Source organism: Lycium barbarum, chromosome 8, assembly GCF_019175385.1.
Source record: "Lycium barbarum isolate Lr01 chromosome 8, ASM1917538v2, whole genome shotgun sequence".
Taxonomy (NCBI): Eukaryota; Viridiplantae; Streptophyta; class Magnoliopsida; order Solanales; family Solanaceae; genus Lycium; species Lycium barbarum.
In genome coordinates this window covers 124,095,614-124,118,197 of record NC_083344.1, presented here as the reverse complement: position 1 = coordinate 124,118,197, position 22,584 = coordinate 124,095,614, and the positions used below count along the sequence as shown (strand labels likewise).

The 22,584-nt window shown below is 36.2% G+C and overlaps 1 long non-coding RNA gene across 2 annotated transcripts; it reads left to right on the top strand.

The window, feature by feature from the left end:
* The first annotated feature begins 17,520 nt into the window (after window positions 1–17,520).
* On the top strand, window positions 17,521–21,993 carry LOC132607119 (uncharacterized). Of its 2 annotated transcripts, XR_009570204.1 has the most exons (4): window positions 17,521–17,683; window positions 18,970–19,036; window positions 19,607–21,194; window positions 21,754–21,993. It is a non-coding gene; the product is annotated as an uncharacterized LOC132607119 (long non-coding RNA). The 2 variants fall into 2 exon arrangements; XR_009570203.1 differs by lacking the exon at window positions 19,607–21,194.
* Window positions 21,994–22,584: the final 591 nt, after the last annotated feature.

Below are 22,584 nucleotides of genomic sequence, written 5' to 3'. Positions count from 1 at the left end.
AGGGGAATTCTGAGATTGTTTGTTTGGGCATGTTCATTTGGTTTTTATAACATTGTGAGTGTGGAAGGGTTATGCATTCCTAAAATGGATATCCAGAATTTATGCTATTGTCCTTGTGAATTGATATTGGTTTTTTAACTATATAAAAATTACTGTTTTTGGAAGTTTTGTCTTGTACGTACTCTAGTCTCTAGATTTATGATCAAGCAATACGTCACTCTATGTAGTAGAAGTTACTACACTTGATGTGAACATCTAAATATAGTAGTAAGAGTGCAATTTCTTAGTACTGTTCTATTGTTTCTACTAATACGTAATAAATAAACATTTCTGTTTTACCAGTGACGTTAACCTCTATGTATTATTGAGGTGTAAATTTTCAAACAATCAAAGAGTCACTTGTTCGATTCACTATTAGATAAAGTCCTACTTAATTGGACCTGATCAATGGGTGATCCAGACCCACATATTTTCACCCTGACGGCCTGACTTGATATTTGACAGTGCAAAAGTTCTTTTATGCGCTCACATAAAAATCGTAGTTAACTTGATATAATAGATTAGTTGTCCGTATCTATGACTTAAATTGTATATTTTTGATGATTTAATTTTTATACACTAATAATTTAAGATTTTTTTTTAATTACTATTAGTATACTTTAGCATGTTATAGAACGTCACTTGCTGCATTTTTAAGTTACCAAATTAAATTTATTATTGATAATGCATGCTGTTATAGATCATTTTATATTACAATGAAGTGGTGTTGAGTAACATCAGGTCTCGGGTTCAATTCTCAGCAGAGACAAAACACTAAGGGTGTGTTTGGTATGACGGAAATTTTCTTTTGTCCGAAAATGTTTTTCTATTTTTTCTTATTTGGTTGCACTTAAGATCTTGGAAAATGTTTCATATGAAAAATGTTTTCCTCCAAAAGAAATATTTTCCATAAATATTTGAGGGAAAATATTTTCCGGATCAACAAAAACACACCAACGTGTTCCCCAACCAACCCCCACCCCCATCCCCACCACCAGCATCACAAACCACACCCACCCCACCCCACCCCTACCTTCCAACACCCCCCCCCCCAAACTGATTTTTTTTAGCATTTTATTTTACTTTTATAAAAAAATTAAAAAGGCACAAATTCTTATCACCACTAAACCACGACACCCCCCCCCCCCCCACACACAAACACCACCCTCCAAAAAAGTTATTTCATTTTTAAAAAAGTTTTTAAATTTTTACACCACCCAGCCGCCCTGCCTACCCCACCTCCCAACCCGTACTCTCTACCACCAAAAGTTACACTCCGAATTCAAAAACTTCATAGTGATTTTGCTTTGAGTATTTGCAAATACTCTTAAAATAACAATTTTCAACTTGCGTACCAAGAAAATGAATAGGAAACCCGCTTATCTTCCGAGATTGTTTTTTCTTAAAACGTTTTCTTTCATACCAAACACATCCTAGGTGATTTTTCTCATCTGTTTTAGCCTTGATGGACAGAGTTACCTGGTACTTGTTGCGGGTGGGAGTGTATCCATGGAGTTATCGAGGTGCGCAAGAACTCTCCCGAACACCATAGTTATAAAAAAAATAGAGTAAAAACAATATAGCCTGTCAAGTTAAACTCTTTTTAGGTGCAGCAGCCGCTGAGATTAAACGTTACAAGATGATTAGAAACCAAAAGATTAAACAAACCTAGCATCTTATGGCATCACTTTCTAGTTTCATGGTCAATTTCCACCCCAACCCCACACACACTAGTTGCAATTAGTTAACGTCTGTCTCTATCTTGCTGTTTTATAGCCTGTTTAGCCAAGCTTATTTTTCTCTCAAAAGTACTTATTTTTTCAATAAGTGCTTATTTGGAGAAAAAAAGTGAGGTGTTTGGCCAAGCTTTTGGGAGAAAATAAGTGTTTTGGGGGAGTAGCAGAAGCAGTTTTTCAGAAACTAAAAAAACAACTTTTGCCCAAAAGCACTTTTTTTAAAAGTACTTTTGAGAAAAATACAAATATAAGCACTTTTTAAAAGTTTGGTCAGACACTAATGATTGCTCAAAAGTGTTTTTTAATTAATTGGCCAAACACAAATTGTTTTTCGTCAAAAGTGTTTTTTTGAAAAGTATTTTTTAAAATAAACTGATTTTAGAAGCTTGGTCAAACAAGCTATTAATCATATATTAAGGCCTATTTTACAGCATTGTTTTCTTTGTCTAAACTTCCTTTTTTACGTTTTTTACCCTTTCGCATGTCCTAAGAGGTTGATGAAAAAAGAAAAAAAAGAAAAGAGAATGTCCTAAGAGGTTTCTATATACAATAGTTACTTTGAAAAAATCGTTCTTTTCATTTTGTTTCTTCGTTTTTGTTTGTTTTTGAAGTTATATGCCACATGCCGAATGGTTGCTTGAACCCTTTCTTTTAGAATACTTTTCTTAATTTTGTTTAATCATACTAGAAAATATTAAGTTTCTGATTTTTAAAATTAACGCGTTATATATTCCACCCAACTATGGAGCTTTTTTGAAGCATTTTTGTTTATAAAGTGGGTTAACATTGTATTTTTCATTTGTAAGTTACCACTATGCGAAATTGAAATTTTCTCCGCAGCATATGCCACGGGCATATTAAAAAAAAAATGCGATTGGCCCTTTCCAAATATCAAGAAACTAACAATGTTTTGGATGAATGCTTTTATATTTTATGTCAGTTTCTTTATGAAATTATTATTGGACCTATAACCTTGGAATTCAGTTTTCACTCGTTTAGATGGTATCTCATATATAAGTGTTAAGAAATAAAGCGAATACGAACTGTCATTTGCTTTGATTTTTTAGTTTAGTTTAAGTTTTGATCATACCAAGAAATAAATTAAAAAACGGAAGTAAGCAAAATATGATAAACCACAATAAAAGTTAGTATTACAAATTCAAACCTGGAGGGAGGTTTTTATATATATATATACAAACATCCCTCCAGGTTTGGGTTGCCCTTCCCATCAAATTGTTGCTACTTTGGTGGCTGATAGCCAATTGGCATCGACAGACAATCAATCCACTTGGAATACGGCTTTGAGTAACCTAGGGAGCTTTGTGGTGGACCACCATATTGACCTCTGATGGTGTTCGTTATCATGTCTTGCAATTGTTGGACCGTCAACGCGGCTACAAAAACAGACTGATTTTTGTTTTGAGCGTTGGATGACTTGGTAGGAGATTCAGCAACGGACTTTGCTTGAAGTGTTGGGTTGTGACTTGACTCGCCAGGGTTGTAGAGTTCCAGTTTGCTCATAAGTTGAGCGATCTGACGGTCTTTTTCTTCCACGGACTTTTTCAAGGAATCAATGGTTTGCGTCATCGCAGCAAGCTGCTCGTCCACGTCGGTGGTGTTGGTCACCAAAGCGTTGACCACTGTTGAAGTAGACGAATCCGCCGAGTCCTCTCACTTCGTTCGAGCTGAATTACATCCACCCTCGAACTCATCAAGGTTGGATTCTGATTGAGAAGCCGCATCGGATAGAGATATATATATATATATATATTATGAAACTATCTCTATTAAAAATAGTCATCACTAATCACAGTACTAAAAGAAATGCCAAAGCCGACCTCAAAAGAAGTTGGAAAAAGCCGACCTGAGAGGTCAGTTTTCTTAGCCCCAAAATTCGAGAAATTGGAAACATGTTATAAGACACAAGTTTAATTTCTCGGATCAACAGTACTCCGAGTTCCAAAAAAATCGAGACGACGACATATAATTAAAGAAAAACTACGCGATGGGGAAAATATTTAGATTGTACTAACGAAACGTGGCTATAATTGTAATAAATTACGAAACATAGCTACTGTATTTACAAAACATTATGATCAGCCCTGATACAGTATGCGCTAATACAACTCTTTCGCGCAATTTTCAGTTGATATAATATGTTGTGAGACAACTGATATATACCTGCCTGATACAACCGATTGCCTCCTGATATCCTCCTGATACAATAATTGTGGCTACATTTCGTAAATACGCAAACTGTAGCTACATTTAGTAATTACACTATGAACAGTAGCTATTATGAAATTTATTAAACTAACTAAATTCTAGTAACTAAACATAAACCAAGCGATAACCCAAATGATTACGGAAGCCTTTCATTTCCAAATGAACATATCGGCCATAGCCCAATAGGCTCCTCGAAGCCTTAATGTTTGCATAAATGCAGGCTTAGCTGGTACAGGGGCCAGGGAAAGCCCAATGCACATGATGATCTCTTAATAATATGGATGTTTACACAAATATCCAGCTGAATTTATTATCTATTTTTTAGCTGGTATACAAAATAACATATTAATTAAACACGGTTGAACAAATATTATACATAGGTAATACATTTATTATACATTCGCTAGTTATTTTTAGTCTAATCGGTTAGGTGTACGGCCTCTTAAGGTTAATTCTCCAGTAATATTAAGTCACTGTTTGTTTTCTTTATTAATTTTGGAGTGGGATTAGTCCTTACATTGGCAGAATCAGGATTTAATTGCGAACCCAATAAATAAGATGAGCTTTGAGTTCGGTAGCAATTTTTAGAATCCACTAACTTTAAATCTTGATTTCGCCTCTTATTGAAACTGTATTTCTCTTATGGTAAGGAGATTCAAAATCTTATATAAGTGTATAATTATATTTACCCTATTCACGCAGTATAAGTTTTCAATAAAGAAAACTAAAAACACGCATATTTATGGGATATCCAATGAAAATTTGGAAAAATGTACTCGTTGAAATTATGTCCAATGAAATCTAGAATTACCAATCACGTTTCTAATGGAGCGTCAATGAAAATTTTGCAAAATTCTAGTAAATTCAATTGAATCCCCTTCATTACGTATGACTCAGCGATTGAGCTCGTAAATAATGATAGAAAAAAAGATAAAAAGGACTTAGGAACGATAAAGATAATGCACCTAAATGATGTAAGGTGGAACCCTGGACAACTGCACCTGAATTAGATATGACCCACTGATAACTAGGAGCCCGTTTGGATTGGCTTATAAGTGGTCAAACCAGTTTTTAAGCTGTTTTTTGATTTTTTTTAGATGTTTGGCAAGACAGCTTATAAGCTAAAAAAGTGCTTAGAATAAGTCAACTTATTTTTTTGACTTATAAACTGTTTTTTAGTCAAACCAGCTTATAAGCCACTTTTTTTAAGCTAAGTCAAACGGGCTCTAGATTAGACTTTCTAATATTACGATTCGATTAATGACCGTACTTCGCCTGTTGCATCCCAAAACATCGATATCAATTTTTGGTCACATTATGCTACTTAACCCAACTTCAAAATACATAATAAGGATACTTAGAGCCCGTTTGGATTGGCTTATAAGTTGGCTTATAAGCTGTTTTCAGCTTTTTTGAGTGTTTGGCTGGCCAGCTTAAAGTTATTTTATGCTTAAAATAAGCTCAAAAAAATAATTGGACCCATTTGACTTAGTTTATCTAAAGCAGCTTATAAGCTGAAAACAGCTTATAAGCCAAAAAAAATAAGTTGGACTACCCCAACTTATTTTTTTTAGCTTATAAGCTGCAAACAGCTTTAAGCTGTAAGCCAATCCAAACGGGCTCTTAATCCATCTTTCCTCCACAACTTAAAGCTAATTGGTAATGACCCGCTAAGTCGCTTTGACCTTTTGGATTTTTTTTTGTCTAAAAATACCCATCCGTAGCTTCAAATTGATATTCTTGACTTGTGGGGGACAGGTGATGCGGTTCCCAAGACAATTGGGTGAGCATCGGATAAGAATTGTAACATTGGAACTTTCTAACAGGAAATGGAGGGGTTTGACCAAAGTCAACATTGGAGGTTAACGAAGTCGATCGGACTTTCGTCGACTCTATGTGGTTTGGAATGTGATTTATATATGATTTAGTCGAGTAATTGATTGGTTCAGATCTCTAGGAGCACGGGTGTGTTTTGGACCTTTGGTTGAGAAACTAGAAAAAATGGATTAAGCAGGGTTAAGTAGTCTTATTAAGTATTTTACCTTTAAGTAGGGTTAAATTCTTTTTTGATCTTTCTGATATATGATTCACCTTATTTAACTTTTAATTAATTAAAATATTTCTTTTTTGTCTTTTTATGTAGAATTTATGTTATGTTTGATTATTTCTAGAATTATTATTAAATATGTAGTGACAATATAAACTTAAAAGAATACGAGTGATTTAGTGGTGGAACAGTTCATAATTATAGTAAATTTTGTGAATATTGACAAGCAAATGAATCAAAAAATGCACAATTTAAGTAATTGAAAGTTTAATATGCTTAACCAGATATCACAGTGTTCTAAATTAAAGTTTACTAAGTATTAATCGTAAGCTAATATTGATCAATCTATCTCGTGGTAGTACTAATGTGGTACTAGCTACTTAATACTCCCTTTGTTTTAATTTATGTGCTACACTTTCCTTTTTAGTCTTTTTAAAAAAGAATGATACATTTCTATATTTAGAAAAAATTTAACTTAAAACTCCTCATTTTTACTCTTAATGAAAAGATTTAATGCCATACAAATATTTATGACTTATTTTAGACCACAAATTTCAAAAGTATTCGTTTTTTTTCTTAAAATCTGTACCTTGTCAAACTATTTCATATAATCATCTCCAACCCTAAGCACTATTTTTTACACCACAATGGTATAAACACCAAAATGGTGGAAAGTAACTCCAACCCATAAAACTATTTTTTACACCATAAAAGAATATCGCTTTTATATTATTCTCTCTCTTCTATATTATATTATCTTTAAAATTTTATTTCTTATTTCATAAAACAAATCCTTAACTTAAAATTTATATAAAATTAATATATACAAAAATTAATTTATAAAAATTATACACCAAAACTAAGATGTGAAATTAATATTATAAAAATATTACATAAAAATAATTAGGTATATTAGGGACCTAAAAGAAAAAATTAAAATTTATAATATGTTAAATTAAAAGTGTTATATAATAATAAAAAAATAATAAAATATTGATGAATAATAATGATGTTGATGAATAGTGTTACACCAAATTTGGTGTAACACTATTCACACACCAAAATAGTGTAAGAACTGGTGTTGGGTTGGAGCGCCAAAACACTAAATATTACATCAAAATAACATTTGGTGTAAGAAAAGGTGTTGGGTTGGACATGGTCTAATTGGACGGAGGGAGTATTACTATACTTTGTTAGCCTTATCTGCAGTTTCTTATGCGTGGACCACGAAGTATAGTAAAATATGTGTACGATTCCACCAACCTGGTCACCCCCAGCTAACCTGGGAATTTTTAAAAACAAAATTCCAACGATCTGGTTGTTATTTTTTATTTTAACTTTTATATTAAAGTCTTCTAGTCTAGTGTGGCTTCATTATATGCAGGTCCCAACGTGAAATCCGTATCAATATTTATATCGTGTTTGGTAATTGCCTTCAATTTTCTATTTAGAAAGAGGAAAAGGGAATCTAAGTATTGATACCATAGAAGCATAGTACGAGGAACCATGTGCTTGGAGGTTTGACCATGTTAAAACGTCTGAAAAGGCCATTAAGGAACTCGTTATTTTTTTTAGTCAGTTTTTAGGAACTCCATATGGTGAGTAATTAAATACTGCTAATTTTTCAAAAAATATTACTTTTTCGTCCCACTTGTATACGGTAAAGACCGGATACAGGCCAATCCGGGGTAACTATGGCTCGGAGGAAGAAGAGGGGCGAAAGTTCGTATAAAGGCATCGCCTTTCCCGGATAAGCATTCGGGTCAAAGCCAAGCGGAAGCGTCATCGGGCCCGGTCTCTAAGCCACCGAAGGTTCAGATTTCTTTCCGGGGGATCATCACCGTTGGTCCGGTATCCGTGAGTCCGTTGTGACCGTTACTGGGATGCATCAGTGGTGTCACATCATGGTCGGCTACCAACTACACGTGTGTCAGACGGCGCCGTCAGTCAAATCCCATCAAATTCGTGCAGGAGCTGTCCCTTATATTATTATTTTATTAATTCATATTGGAGCAAGCCCATGGGTTCGTTACTATAAATAGGGCATTCCCACCTCCCTTTAGGGGGTTGGTTCATCTTTTATTTCCAAGAACACTTGTAATACAACATATATACAGCTCTTGTAACCTCAATATTGATGCTATCTATTATAAATTTGGTCATTTATATTGTACTTCTTCAACAAACTCGCCATCCGCGAAGTCGTCTGTCATTTACACTCCTTACTCGCTTATCAACGAGCATTATCATCAACTCTTTGTAATAAATATATGGACCCAAGCACATATCCTATACCCACATACAAATTCAATTGATTACCAAATTCAGGGTAAACAGTTTGGCGCCCACCGTGGGGCTAGGATAATAGTTCTTGGTCCTGATTCTTGTCATTCTCATCTCTAAACCGTAACGCTTCCACCCCCGTTTGTCTCGTCAAAAACGGACTCATGGCTGCTGTTGGGCAATCTGGCCATGTCAATAATACCGAAATTATGGCAGAAAATGAGGAAAGCGAACTACGGGGACTACCGAACCCCGCTGACCCGAACCGCGTTGACTCGAGGGAAGGCCTCAACCGACAAAACACGGTGGATCAAATTAACGCCGCCCTACCGGCCACTGATCCTCTAAGAACTCGTAACTCCGTTACATTGTCTCGGACCCAAATCCAGAGAGAGCCGGAGGCACCGAACGACGGTATAAATTTGTGTTTGATTTTCGAGATGTTGCAGGAACAAAGAGCGGCAATCGCCGAGCAGGGAATGGCGATTGCCCGGTTGCAGAGCGGACAAGGGGAGGCTGGACCGGAAAAGGCCAAGGGAACAGCGGAAATCGGGAGAAACGGGCCACGGACAGTCGAGAGCAATGATTCCGGAGCCGGTTCTTCCACCGAGGTACTGAAGATGCTCGAAACCTTGGCGAAGCGAGTGGACTCTACCGAAAAAAGGGTAGAGACTTAAAACTCCCGGGTAGATCAGATACCGGGGGCTCCACCTTTGTTAAAAGGGGCTAACTCGAAAAAATATATTCAAAGGCCTTTTCCTCCGAGTGCAGCCCCCAAGTTGATCCCGAAGAGATTCAAGATGCCGGACATTCAGAAATACGACGGCACCACGGACCCGCATGAGCACGTGACCTCGTACACCTGTGCTATAAAGGGCAATGATATGGAAGAAGATGAGATAGAGTCAGTACTGTTGAAGAAATTCGGGGAGACTCTGTCAAAGGGGGCATTGACGTGGTACGACCATCTGCCCGAGCATTCGATCACTTCTTTTGAGATGCTTGCCGATGCCTTCGTGAAAGCCCATGCCGGTGCAATAAAGGTGCAGGCCCGTAAGGCTGACATTTTCCGGATAACCCAAAGGGACGGCGAGTTATTACGGGAATTCGTCACCCGGTTCCAGAGGGAACGAATGGAGATACCCCCGGTGCCGGAAGAGTGGGCCGCACAGGCCTTCACAAAGGGTCTCAACATGCTGAGTTCGGTGGCCTCGGCAAAATTGAAGGAGAGTTTGCTGGAATACGAGGCCGTAACATGGGCCGACGTCCACAATCGGTATGAGTCAAAGATTCGGGTGGAGGACGATCAGTTCGAGTTCTCTCCGGTAAGGACCAAAATAAGTAGAGGTTTCGAGCCACCAAGGAAGGGATACGAGGCCAAGTCAGAATCATCGAAAGAAAGGTTCCGGCCATATCCCTATTCGGAGAAGCAAAGTTTCAGGTCGGAAAAGACAATAGAAAGTCCGAGCCATTTCTCAGGACGGGGCAGGGGTAGACGAACTCGGTGTAGACTCAATGTTCCCGGCAAGGACCGGGGGCTCGGAAGTAGAAACCGGCTCGTGGCCGGGCGATGGACGAGCCTGAGTGGGGGCTTCGGTCTCCGGAGCTGGAACAGTCCTTTGATCGGTTGCAGTGACAGCCGTTTCCCCGGCTCCTTTTTCCCTCTGCAGGGGAGTATCTTCCGAAGAAGTTTCACCTGAAATGTCGACAAAGTCAACCAACCGAAGAGGAGCCGGGGAAAGGATTTCTTCTGCACCTGAAGGGAGAACGGGAATTAAGATACCTTCGTTCATAGAAGGCAAGGGCGGTTCGGAGGCAGTCTCCTCGGGTACTGGGGCCGTTAACGGTGCCGGGTCGACCCCCCGAACAATGATGTCGGGCTCCATTTCCTCTCTTGGTGGCCGGGCAACACTTCTTGCTTTCTTTCGTTTCGACGGTTGACCCTTTTCGGAGGGTCGTTTCCTTTTGGCGGCTTCGGCAAGAACACGGGCGGAACCCGCCGTGTCGAACGCGGACGCCGGTGCAGGGGAAGCGGCCCCCGACTCCGATCTAGATGCCACCGAGCCCTTCGGCAAGCCTGAACGACAAAAACGTAGGCAGGTTAAGAAAATTGACGGCCTCGAATGGCTAAAGATGCAACGAGATCAAAGGAAAGTCAAATGTTACCGTGATTTTGAGCGATCCATCGACCGCGTGATAAGTGGGCCCAAGTCCGGTCCTCGTAGGGAAGCTGGTTGAGGAGCGCCGTGACCCACTCACTCAAATCTCGAATAACCGGGGGAACAAACCCATTTGCTGCAAAATAACGAAAGGGCGGTGAGAAAACAATACCGTAAGCGACTGAACATATGATGACGATTGCTCAAAGGGTCGAACTTACGTTTGTCGTTCCATTTCTCCGGAAAAGATTGATGGGAGACCGGGATTATATCCTCGGTTTTCACCCGGACGTAGCGTTCTAACCATCCCCTGTCCCGGTCTTCGTCCATCTTCGAGAAGAACGGATTTCGGCTGCGCTTGGCTAGTTTTATGACACCACCCCGGAATATTCTCGGGGAATACAGGCGTATTAGGTGGCCCAATGAGAATTCCTTCTCAGCTCTGTTGGCCAGCAACCGGAGGCAGGCAACGACCCTCCAAACAATTGGGCCGATTTGAGCCAAAGTGACGCCATAGGTCCGGCACATATCCAGTGTGACCGGATCAACCGGGGGGTCGAGCTTAAGGGTGAAGGGGTAAGTGTATACGTACAAAAACCCTTCCCGGTGGTCGGTTATGGATTCATCTGGTCCGGGTGCAAAAACCCTTACCGGGCGTGTGTCCCACCCACAGTCTGCCCGGACTGTGTCGAGCTTGTCCTCGGTTATGGAGGAAGGATATCGCCTCACGTCGTATCCCCGGTCTGAAACGACGGAGGGCTTCTCTGCCTCCAGGTCTTTATTGAAGTTAAACTTGGCCGGTATAATATCCGAGGCCGTAGTTTCGGGGTTGCTCTTTTGTTTGGTCGGGGACACGGCCTCGGCCCTCGGGGATGAGATTGAACGAACTTCGGTAGAAGTGGTTTCAGACATGTTGAAGGAATGGAGGGAAAGGAATTTTTGGGAAATGGCGTAAAGGAAACGAAGGAAATGACGATTTGAAGAAGCAAAGTGCAGTTGACAAGAATGGTGTCAAAGTTAATTCCCCTTCCTTTCTTTTTTCGTATTGATAAGAGAAGGTTTGGCAACAAATTTATGGTGCAAATGATGGTTTTGACACACAGAAGGAAGAAGAAAAGAGAGAGCAGACCAGAAAAGTGAAAAATGAGGGAATGAGGGGCTTTATATAGGCATAAGGAAGGAACGGTTATCGAGGGCGGCCAATCGAGGATGGCCACGTGTCACGTCATTAATGCGAAGCGACGCGAAACGACGTGCAAAAGGCGGTTGACAGGAGCGGACCATCCGGAATTGGACACGTGGCCGGCAAAAGGGAAGACGTGACGCACCCGTTCCCGCCAAAATAAAGAGATAAGAATTGGCCGGCCGGGCGGTCGGATGTATGATTCATTCGCTTCCCATCACTTCGATAGATCGTTGGTCCGGGAAGCGTGGGGCTATCTGTATACGGTAAAGACCGGATACGGGCCAATCCGGGGTAACTATGGCTCGGAGGAAGAAGAGGGGCGAAAGTTCGTATAAGGGCATCGCCTTTCCCGGATAAGCATTCGGGTCAAAGCCAAGTGGAAGCGTCATCGGGCCCGGTCTCTAAGCCACCGAAGGTTCGGATTTCTTTCCGGGGGATCATCACCGTTGGTCCGGTATCCGTGAGTCCGTTGTGACCGTTACTGGGATGCATCAGTGGTGTCACATCATGGTCGGCTACCAACTACACGTGTGTCAGACGGCGCCGTCAGTCAAATCCCATCAAATTCGTGCAGGAGCTGTCCCTTATATTATTATTTTATTAATTCATATTGGAGCAAGCCCATGGGTTCGTTACTATAAATAGGGCATTCCCACCTCCCTTTAGGGGGTTGGTTCATCTTTTATTTCCAAGAACACTTGTAATACAACATATATACAGCTCTTGTAACCTCAATATTGATGCTATCTATTATAAATTTGGTCATTTATATTGTACTTCTTCAACAAACTCGCCATCCGCGAAGTCGTCTGTCATTTACACTCCTTACTCGCTTATCAACGAGCATTATCATCAACTCTTTGTAATAAATATATGGACCCAAGCACATATCCTATACCCACATACAAATTCAATTGATTACCAAATTCGGGGTAAACACCACTTTGTCTCACTATTTCCTTATTAATTCATTAAATAATGTTGGTGAATGTACCACAAATTGTTACAAATTACAGTTGAAAAATAAAATGAACAAGACATGAATAGATATATATTCAGACTGAGGCGCGGATATCTCGCTCTCTTTAAGGAGATTCAAGCCCACGACGACATAATCTTCACCGATCCAGCAGTATAACTCTGACTTGTCCCCTTCAGAATACAACAGTCCGCCAACATCGTATGACTCAAACAACTGTGGATTAGTTGAAGAGTCCAAATTTCCACCATTAGAACACCTCCTTCAACATAAAAAAGACTCTATTTTGTAGTAATTAGTTGGAGATTTAGAATATTTTTATTTTGTCTCATCTCTCTCTTTCTCTACACTAACCTCAAAATATAAGCACAACATGCTTTTTTTTTTTCTTAATCCACTCGTCATCTACTTTTTTTTTTTTCATACAAAACAAGGAAGAAAACATCCTTTTGTATAGTTGTAGAAATTCTTCCACATAGTAAATGTCATGATAGGATGATTATCTGAGGTTTAGTGGGGTGGTTAGTAGGGAATAATGTGAAGAATTATGCTAAAGTGGTTATAAGAGTTACAAAGAATAACGACACCACTTTCTCCACTTTATGACAACTACTATTTCATGCACTTTAATTTAATATACTATAATATTAAAATGCTCACAATCCAACAATCCGCAGCTCATTTTAATATTAAAAATCAGAGAGTTATCACCAGTTGAAGGGAGATTATTATGCATAATGAAGGTATGCTTTGCATTGAACCTTCACTTGGTAAAACATCGATCTCTATTACAGCGTCAGTAGTGTGCTCTGCATTGAACTATGATTGCTTAAAGAAAATAAAATACAACTGCTTACACATAATAATCAAGGTGCTGACATAAGCTTTAATAGCCAACACATTATGACCTTGTGCGATTCCGATTTTCATGAGTGCTTTTGAGAACGAGCCCAATTCTCATAGGAAGCGGCCTTCTTCCACACTCATATAGGTGAAATTCTATCAAGGGTGCTCCTATAACTTTAATACCCCACTCATACGAGCTACATATTTTCATATCACTACAAAAAAATGGGTAATTTGCGGAGGTTTTAGCCTCCTTTAGCAAATAGCAGAGGTTAAAAACCTCAAGAATTACAACTTTCAACCTAGGCAATTACCCTTTTTTTGCAGTGCATTAAGAGTTCATAGACTCAACCTCCACAAATCATTACAGGATAAATGCATTCACATCATAGGAAGGGAATAAAACAATTACAATAGTGCATTTCATAACAAGTCATCATACGATTTATTTTTCCCATTGAACCTAGTTATAGGATATCTAGTCCCCAAGTTGGGTTTCCTCATATCTGACTCACAAATTTTTGAGCTTCAATCCCATTCCCCTCGATGTGCTCCAGACCCTTTTTCTTGCAAAGGGCTTTGGATATAAATCTGCATAATTATCAGAAGATTTTACGCAATTAATATTAATGGTATACCACTTTTCACAAATGATGTCACAATATAGTGCTTCTTCTTTTGGGCCTGTATTTACCGTCATAATAACGATTTTGTACTCCACCAATAATATTGGTGCATCACAATTATTATTTCTCTACCAATTCCCTTCTTCACTAACTAAAACTAACACAATTAGTTCAGCCTCTACGGTAGAGTTAGAAATAACAATTTTTTCTCAATAAATTGCACCAAGGTGTTCGCATTTGCATCAAAAAATCTTTTGAGTACAAGAAGATATTTTTTTTTTTATAAAACAAGCCACGAGTTTTCTTACCAAGTAAATATACCTAGTATGTTTGTACCTTCTAAGTACTTCTACTACATAAACAATATCAAACCAAGTGCAATTAGTTACATATCTCATATTTAGGCTAACATACTCCATTTTGACGTATCACATTTTTTTGGCTTTGAATTGGAAGTAAATAAACACTTCATTAGAAGGAATTGCAACACATGTACAATCCACAAAATTGTACTTCACAACGTTCTCAACAAAAACGTGACTGGTTAAGAAAAGTTTTATCACATGTTTTTTATATTTTTCATCCAGGAATAAAATTTGTCTCACTCACGTCAAAATGGTTGATACACATATTTTTAGTTTAATTGAACAACACCAATGTTAGAGCCAAAATAAACAAATGATCAACCATTAAGGCAAAAATACCATGTGAATTTTTCAAGATTAATACATGCACTTGCCACACTTTTTAAAACATTATCAAAGATGTAGAAATCACTTTTCATGATAAATATTTTTCTCACTTCTTTAGCCCCCACTATTTTGAGAATTTAAATAAAAATGTATACTCTTGAAAAGTAGTATCGCTTTATTCATAAAAAGATAAGGTAAAAAGTGTTTTACCTTTCCTCCGCTTGAGTTGAGCAATTAGGGGAAAAAATTATCCTTCCATCTCTTAAAGAGATCTAGCGACGTCGAAGCGGAATGATGTTGACATCTCTAATTCTGATATCCATGATTTTTCAAACTGTAACAAGAATTGAATCTCCTAGAAACTGTAGGTGAATATACCACAAATTATTATAAATTACAGTTAAAAATAAAATGAACAAGAAATGAATAAATAATTATTCAGGCTGAGGAGCGGATATCTCAATCTCTTTAAGGAGATTCAAGCCTCCTGTGGCATAATCTTCACCGGTCCAGCAGTATAACTCTGACTTGTCCCCTCCAGGATACAACAACCTATCAACGCCGTATGATTCAAACAACTCCGGACTAGTTGAAGAGTCTAAAGTTTCACCATTAGAACACCTCCTTCAACATAAAAAATAAAAACTCTCTGTTGTAGTAATTAGTTGGAGACTTAGAATATTTTTATTTTATCTCAACTCTCTCTTTCTCTACACTAACCTCAAAATATAAGCACAACATACTATTTTTTTTATCCACTCATCATCTACATTTTTACATATAACACAAGGAAGAAAACATCCTTTACATAGTTGTAGAATTTCTTCCACATAGGAAATGTCATGATATGATGATTATCTGAGGTTTAGTGTGGTAATTAGTAAGGAATAATGTGGAAAATCATGCTAAAGTGGTTACAAGAGTTACAAAGAGTAATGACACCACTTTCTCCACTTTATGACAACTAACATTTCATGCACTTTAATTTAATATATTATAATAGTAAAATGCTCACAATCCATTAGATGATAATACATTTTTATATTTGAAAATATTTTTATTTTTTATTTTACAGTTAATGAGAAACTTTTATAGTCACACAATATTATAGCATGTTTAAAATAACAAATTTCAAAAAATTTAAAGTCAACTATTTTTATCATACGTCTAATACAACAATTTTTAAAATGCTTCTTTTCTTCCTAAAACTTACTATGCCTAATAGTACAACGGAAAGTAATAATGTTGTCCTTCAGTATTTTCCTTTTTTAGTTGCTAACTTAAAAGAGTTTTATCGTTTCTTTTTCTATTTCATTCTCAATGGTAGTTGGTAGTTAACAGTACATCAAGTCTCTACCGCACATTTCTTCCTTACGATCGAAGTCTTTGAATTTTTTCTTAAAGAAGTTTCATTCTCTGTGCCTACAAGAGTTAAAAAGTAATTATTTTTACAAGTACTTCAAACAAAAAGGACAGTTTTTACTTACGTTTGTATTTTGTGCGGAACAACTAGCAAAGAATTTTAACGAAATGGTATCAAGTTGATAAGACCATACACGTTGTACACGACTTGTGATAATATTCTTTTTTCAAAAAAAATAAATAAATCCGTACTATGTAATTTATTGTATCAAAATTATAAACCTTAATCTAACTATTAATTAAGTTGAGTGTAACTTCTTTGCACGGGATAGTATATAAACTTTTTTTTTATATCGTGAAGTTAAAGTTGACTTGCAAGAACATTATCTAAATATACGGTAAATTACTTGTTGAAACCGATAAATTACATTAACAATGTAATATTCATTTCTTTACATTGTTGGTATATATACTCATAACTCTTTATAACAATTACCTATATAACAATATTGCAGTATAGCAACTAAGTTTTTTTAAATCGATTTTTCATGTTTTATTTACTGTTATAATAACATTCTACCTATAACATCAATCAACAGTGCCCTCTATTATATCATTATAGCTGCACACTTTTTGTAAAATTACATCATTATAACAATCCTACTCAAATATTGATTAATCTTTTGTTGGAATTAAACCAAGATTACTACTTCAAAGTTGTTTAGGATTGATATTTGGTATTTATTTAATTCATACTTAGTTAGGATTTATTTGTCTAGTTCATATTGGAATGAGTTTTCTAATCCTAGTGTATGTTGGTTTTCTAGTATTAAAAATAGGGATGATCTGTCATATATTTTATTGTAGTGAGATTCAAGAGTTTTGAGTCATTAAGTAAAGTCTCCAACCTTCTCTATCTACTTTGATAAATTTCTTTTATATAGCCATTCTTGAGTCTTCCGCTTGTGTTTATATTATTCCTTTGAGTATTTTTATTTCCTTCATCTTTAACTACTTGATACAATTTTGGTATCATAAACTAGAAAATCTTTTAATTTTTAATTAGTTTTAAAATACGTATATACTTAGATAGTTTAATTCTTTCTATGTACAAACAAAGTAAATAATTTTGAATTTATTAATAATGTTTTAGCTTTTCTAAATTTTAATTAATAAAATATGATTTTTTTATGATATGTTAAATTTAAATACTTTCTTTTATTTTATAACATAAAAAGTTTAGGAAAAATGATTTTTTGCGTGACTTTTGTCTATATTAAAAAGTATTAATGTACGACATTCCAATAATTAATTGGATGATACCCTACTCACCCCTACTCCAAACCCTTACACTAATTCTCTCCATGCTACACTCAAATTCTTTCTCTTTCTCTCTGTCATAGGCTCATAGCTCATAGGTAGCTTAATATCATGGCAGTCATGAAGAAAGTTAGATCTCTAATCCAAACTTCTTCCTCTATTGATCAGCCATGGCTCTTTTAGTTACGTAATTAGTGGGTGTCTTTATTTTTTTTCCTTTTTCCTTATTGGATTCTTTTGAAACCCTTAAAATAACATAGTTTTCTTGTACGGATATTTTCTTGATTTCACGAGTCCAACAGTGTGCAGTGTCTTTTATTGGATCTGCACATCAAGTTTCGTGATCTTGTTAATATGTGTCAAATACCCTTTTGTCGATCTGCAATCTCAAACAGCCCTGAACCTCATAGCTCCTCAAGATCTGCCCTTTTTCTTCTTCTTTCTTCTTTTAAGATACTACCAGAAAATCGCTAATTTCTGATGGAATATGAAACGTCATCATAAATTAGCGATTTTTTGGTAGTGAAAAAGATTTATGTGTAAGTTTCGGTGTTCGTTACTAACTGGAGTAACTGGCTCAATCAATTCAGATTCACGTCCCTACAATCTAATAAAAGGAAAGCCTCGAGGGGTATTTCCATTTTCCCATTTCTAGAGTTTGAACTCGAGATCTCTAATTTAAAATGGAGGAATTTCATCTATTTTACCACCCTCCTTGATCATCTTTTTCTTATTTCTTAATTTACTTTGATTCTACTTTTGACATATAGAATATTGATTTCATGATTTTTAATTTGATGTTGTGGCAAAAGTATTGTATCAACATCTTTACCAAATTCATTTTAAGGTTTGGTAATTATTCATTGTCCCGAAAATCACTTCAATTACTTCAATCTTTTTGTTGAAATACTCCACAGAATATTTTCGTGACTTTCTGTCAGGTCTCCATGGGCATCATGAGTTATTTGCTTTTGTTCATCATCTCCTGGTGTACACAGTCGTCCTTTGCAAATGCAGCACCATCAAAGATTCACATATAATATTTGTCATTAAAATGCAACTAGTGTGAATCTTGATGATGCTGCATTAGCAACAAACGACTAAAGATTGCTGTGCCAGTTTCAATCATGATAATTGCCTATTTCGAGGATTTAAGTTATATACATTAAGGGGTTATCGTTTGGTTCAAAATCAGGTTATGATGATATTATAACCATCATCATAATACTGGGATTATAATCCCCACCGTACATATGGATAGATATTTTCATGCTTGTGGTATAAAGTTTATCCTGGTTTTAGCTAATACCCTCAGCTAAACACGGGATAGATTAAATCGCAAAATTTAATATCAGGATAATCTACTTCATTCCTCTAACCAAACGGCCCCTAATAGTATACAGATTGTTTGAGCTATAATTAGTGTAGCCTGTGATAGCACGTAAGTTACATGTCTCTTTGGTTGCAGGTTGTCACTAAAGGACGATCACGAATGAAGTTTGCTGAAGTCAAAATTAGAGAGCTAAATAAAGCTTGTAAGTATGCAGTTATTGTTTTAGCAAATTATTTGGGCTTTGACTTAAAGAGTATAGATAGATTCTTTGATACTATTACCTTAAAATAACTTTTTGTCAAGAAATGTGTCATGGTCACGTTACCATTAAAATGTAATGTGGTTCTTGATGATGCTGCATTAGCAATAAACTACTAAATCCGATAGAACTGTAATGAACTTTTTACACCATAAGTGTAATTTAGCTTTTTATAACATTACCATTCAATTTTATTAAATAGAGTTACCTAAACCTTTTTACACCATCAAGCGCATAGAAATTAAACTAACTTTTTTGATGGATTTAAGTTATACATATTGATAGTGCATATAAGTCTAACATTATCATTTATCAGTGTAATTCAACCAATTATAGTAAAATAGATATTTATGTCTATAACCTCATAAATGGTCAAATTAATCATGTAAATATTTTCATTGTAAGTGCACAGACTTAGACTCTCTCTTCTTATTCTATGACTGTTTCTTCGAACAAGTATCACTGCTAGTTTCCTTCGTTACCTCTGTCGAGAAACAAAAACTTCGGATGCAGGTTGTCATCAAAGCAAGACTAGGAATATGAAATTTCTGAAGTCAATGCAAGAAAACTAAAGCCTGATCTGGTATATTTTTTTCTCACTTGGCATCTAGTATTCACACTGAGGTGCTGACTAATCTTGATTCGCAGCAGTGTAAGAACCATAAAGGGGGGAAGCGTCTTAAGAATTTATCGCCAACTTAATTAATATTTAAGATATTTCATGAAGAATCTAGAACTGTCAAAGAGTTGTAGAGAATTGGGAGGAGCACTCTAGAATGGAAATTTTAGAATAGTTCTAGAAGAGTGCTGAACATCTTCCACTGGATCCTTCCATCACCACTTATAAAGAGCGATAGTTCGTTGAGTTATATGTGTGCTCAAGTAAGGAGTGTGTGCTCAAGCAATGAGTGAGTACTTAAGAAAAGAATGTGCACTCAAGTAAGAAGTGCTCAAGTAAATAAGCAAGAAGTGAGTGAGCAAGTGAGAAATAATAGAGAGCAACAAAGAGATCGTTGCTAGAGCGTGAGTGCAAGAAAAAATTGTGTAAGATTTTTATCAATTTGGTCTAAAAATTGAGTGTAAGATTTTTATCAATTTGCTCTTAGTATAATCTTTTGGGTTTGAAAAAACTCGTAAGATAAGCTTTGCTAGATTGAAAAATTCTAGTGAGTAATTAGCAATTGAATCATAATCAATAATCTTATGTATTTAATCAAGATACTTATATTCATGAATTAGCTTTGTCATATTGAAGTTACAACCCTGGTTTCTCTTTTACTTGAAAACAAAACATATTTTCTTGTATTTCAAGTGGTTGACAAAAGTCCTAGCTTAATATTATTCAAATTTTAGTAGTTATTGTAGAAGTAATTGTTCAATCACCCTTTTGTTGAAGATTGCTTTAGAAATTTCACAAATTTTCACACCTTGACACACTCCTTCTGGGATCGACCTCAACTTTTGTTGGGTTTATTTTTACTACATACGACTGTACTATATTTTATTTTGAGGGGTAGAATTGAACGATATCAAAATTCTTAAATCTCAGAGCTCAAACCCGAAACAACTGATTAAGGATGGAGAGCTATGATCCATCCCCCACAATCTTTAACAGTAAGTAGTTTCGTTTAGCAAACTATTTTGGGCTTTGCAAGATAGATTCTTTTCTTAATTAATAGCTCAAAAATTTTGAGGGAAAGAAGTTAATAGAAATGGCAAACAAAAATATTAAGAGATCTCCATCTTTGTGGATGAGAAGCGTCTTTGCAGAATGCAGAAGTCATAATGTACTTCCTCCGTCTCAATTTATGTGGCACTATTTAATTAGGCATGGAGTTTGAAAAAGAACGGGAGACTTTTGAAATTTGTAATTCAAAACAAGTCTTAAATATTTGAATGACTATAAATCATCTCATAAAGTTAAAATTATAAATATAGAAAGATAACATTCTTTTTGGGACATACTGAAAATAAAAGCGTGTCACATAAATTGGGACAGAGGGAGTAGTACATTTACTTTTTTTTGGTTACTATGTCAGAGTCTCATTTTGTACCAGCAAATATATATTGGTGCTGCAAGATGGAAGAACAAATTTTACAGGTTGGTCCCTCTATTTCTATGATCAAAATGTATGATCTTTAATATTTTTGCTAGTTCAATCTCCACAATGGGAAACACATTACAAAAATTTGGTCCCTCGTTGAGTACTACGGAGTAATACTTTTCCATCGACGTACATTAATTTAATTTTATGTATCTCCCAATAGTTAAAAGTCTTTGATAGTAATTGAGAACTTATCACTTCTTTATTTTAACAATAATTAATTATACTTTTATCTTGATATAGACTTGAGTTACCTCCGCGTAATTTTATTTGACATTATTTTTTCCAACCTCCATAAGACATACAATTGGAGGATAACACCTTTTGTTGTAAAACGTACATACATAAATTGTATTTTGAACTATCTACGCGGTGTAATTTTCCACTAAACCGTGTCAATTAATTTTCCTTGGACAACATTAGCTCTGCCACTGCATACAATGACCAATAATTATCTAGCAACTTGTCAAGGTGATTATATGTTTTTTGTTTATTTATTAACTGCATCGTGGACAATCTGAGTAATGATATTATGTTCAAATCTTTTGTTTTCAGAGAGGTGTGGAAGAAGCGTAAATGGCACTATGACAGCACCACTAAATATGTTAGATGCAAAAAAGGAGATTTATGCAGCTGGATTAACCCCTTTTTATACTCTGTTAAATTATTTTTTCAGAACAGAAATTACCAATCCATAAAGATTCTCATAACTGGTAGCTGGCATCGTACATAAAATCATGCTCAAGTTTACTTTTCAACCACAAAAGCATTATGTATGTAAGTCACTTGTCACTGGCACATTGTCTCACCTGAAGGAGGATTGTCCTTGATTATTGAGGTTTTAAAATTTCTCCAATTTAAATGCATCCTCAGTCTTTAATCTAACTTTCCATCACCAGCTAAAAGTATTATAATAGAGGTCTCAGGTTCGAAATCTCCTGCCTAAGCAAGTAGGGGATTTTTCTTCTAAATTGAGTTCGTCGCACATGGCTTGCCTAGTGCGGGTTATCTATCTTATGTGGTTTTGCGGGCTATTGCACAAGAGCAGGTTTACCTTGTGCGCACCCAAAGGGTAGAAGCAGCGGGCTCCCTCGTCATGAAAAAAAGTATTATAATATGTTATTGATAAGGATAGTTAAGATTCTTCCACCTTTAATCAAAGGTTTCGGATTTGAACCTTGCGAAAGGAAGAAATCGTGGTAAGAAGAATTTTCCCTGTTAATTAATTAGCCATACGCGACTGCGAATTTGAATTAGTCGCACCGATAGATTTTGAATACCATATGATTAAACCTAAAAGAAATTAAAAAGACAGTTACATATGCTTATCTTTTAGGTGACCCAAGAGTGTTAAAGTTTTTACACGTACTATCAATATGTGGAAGT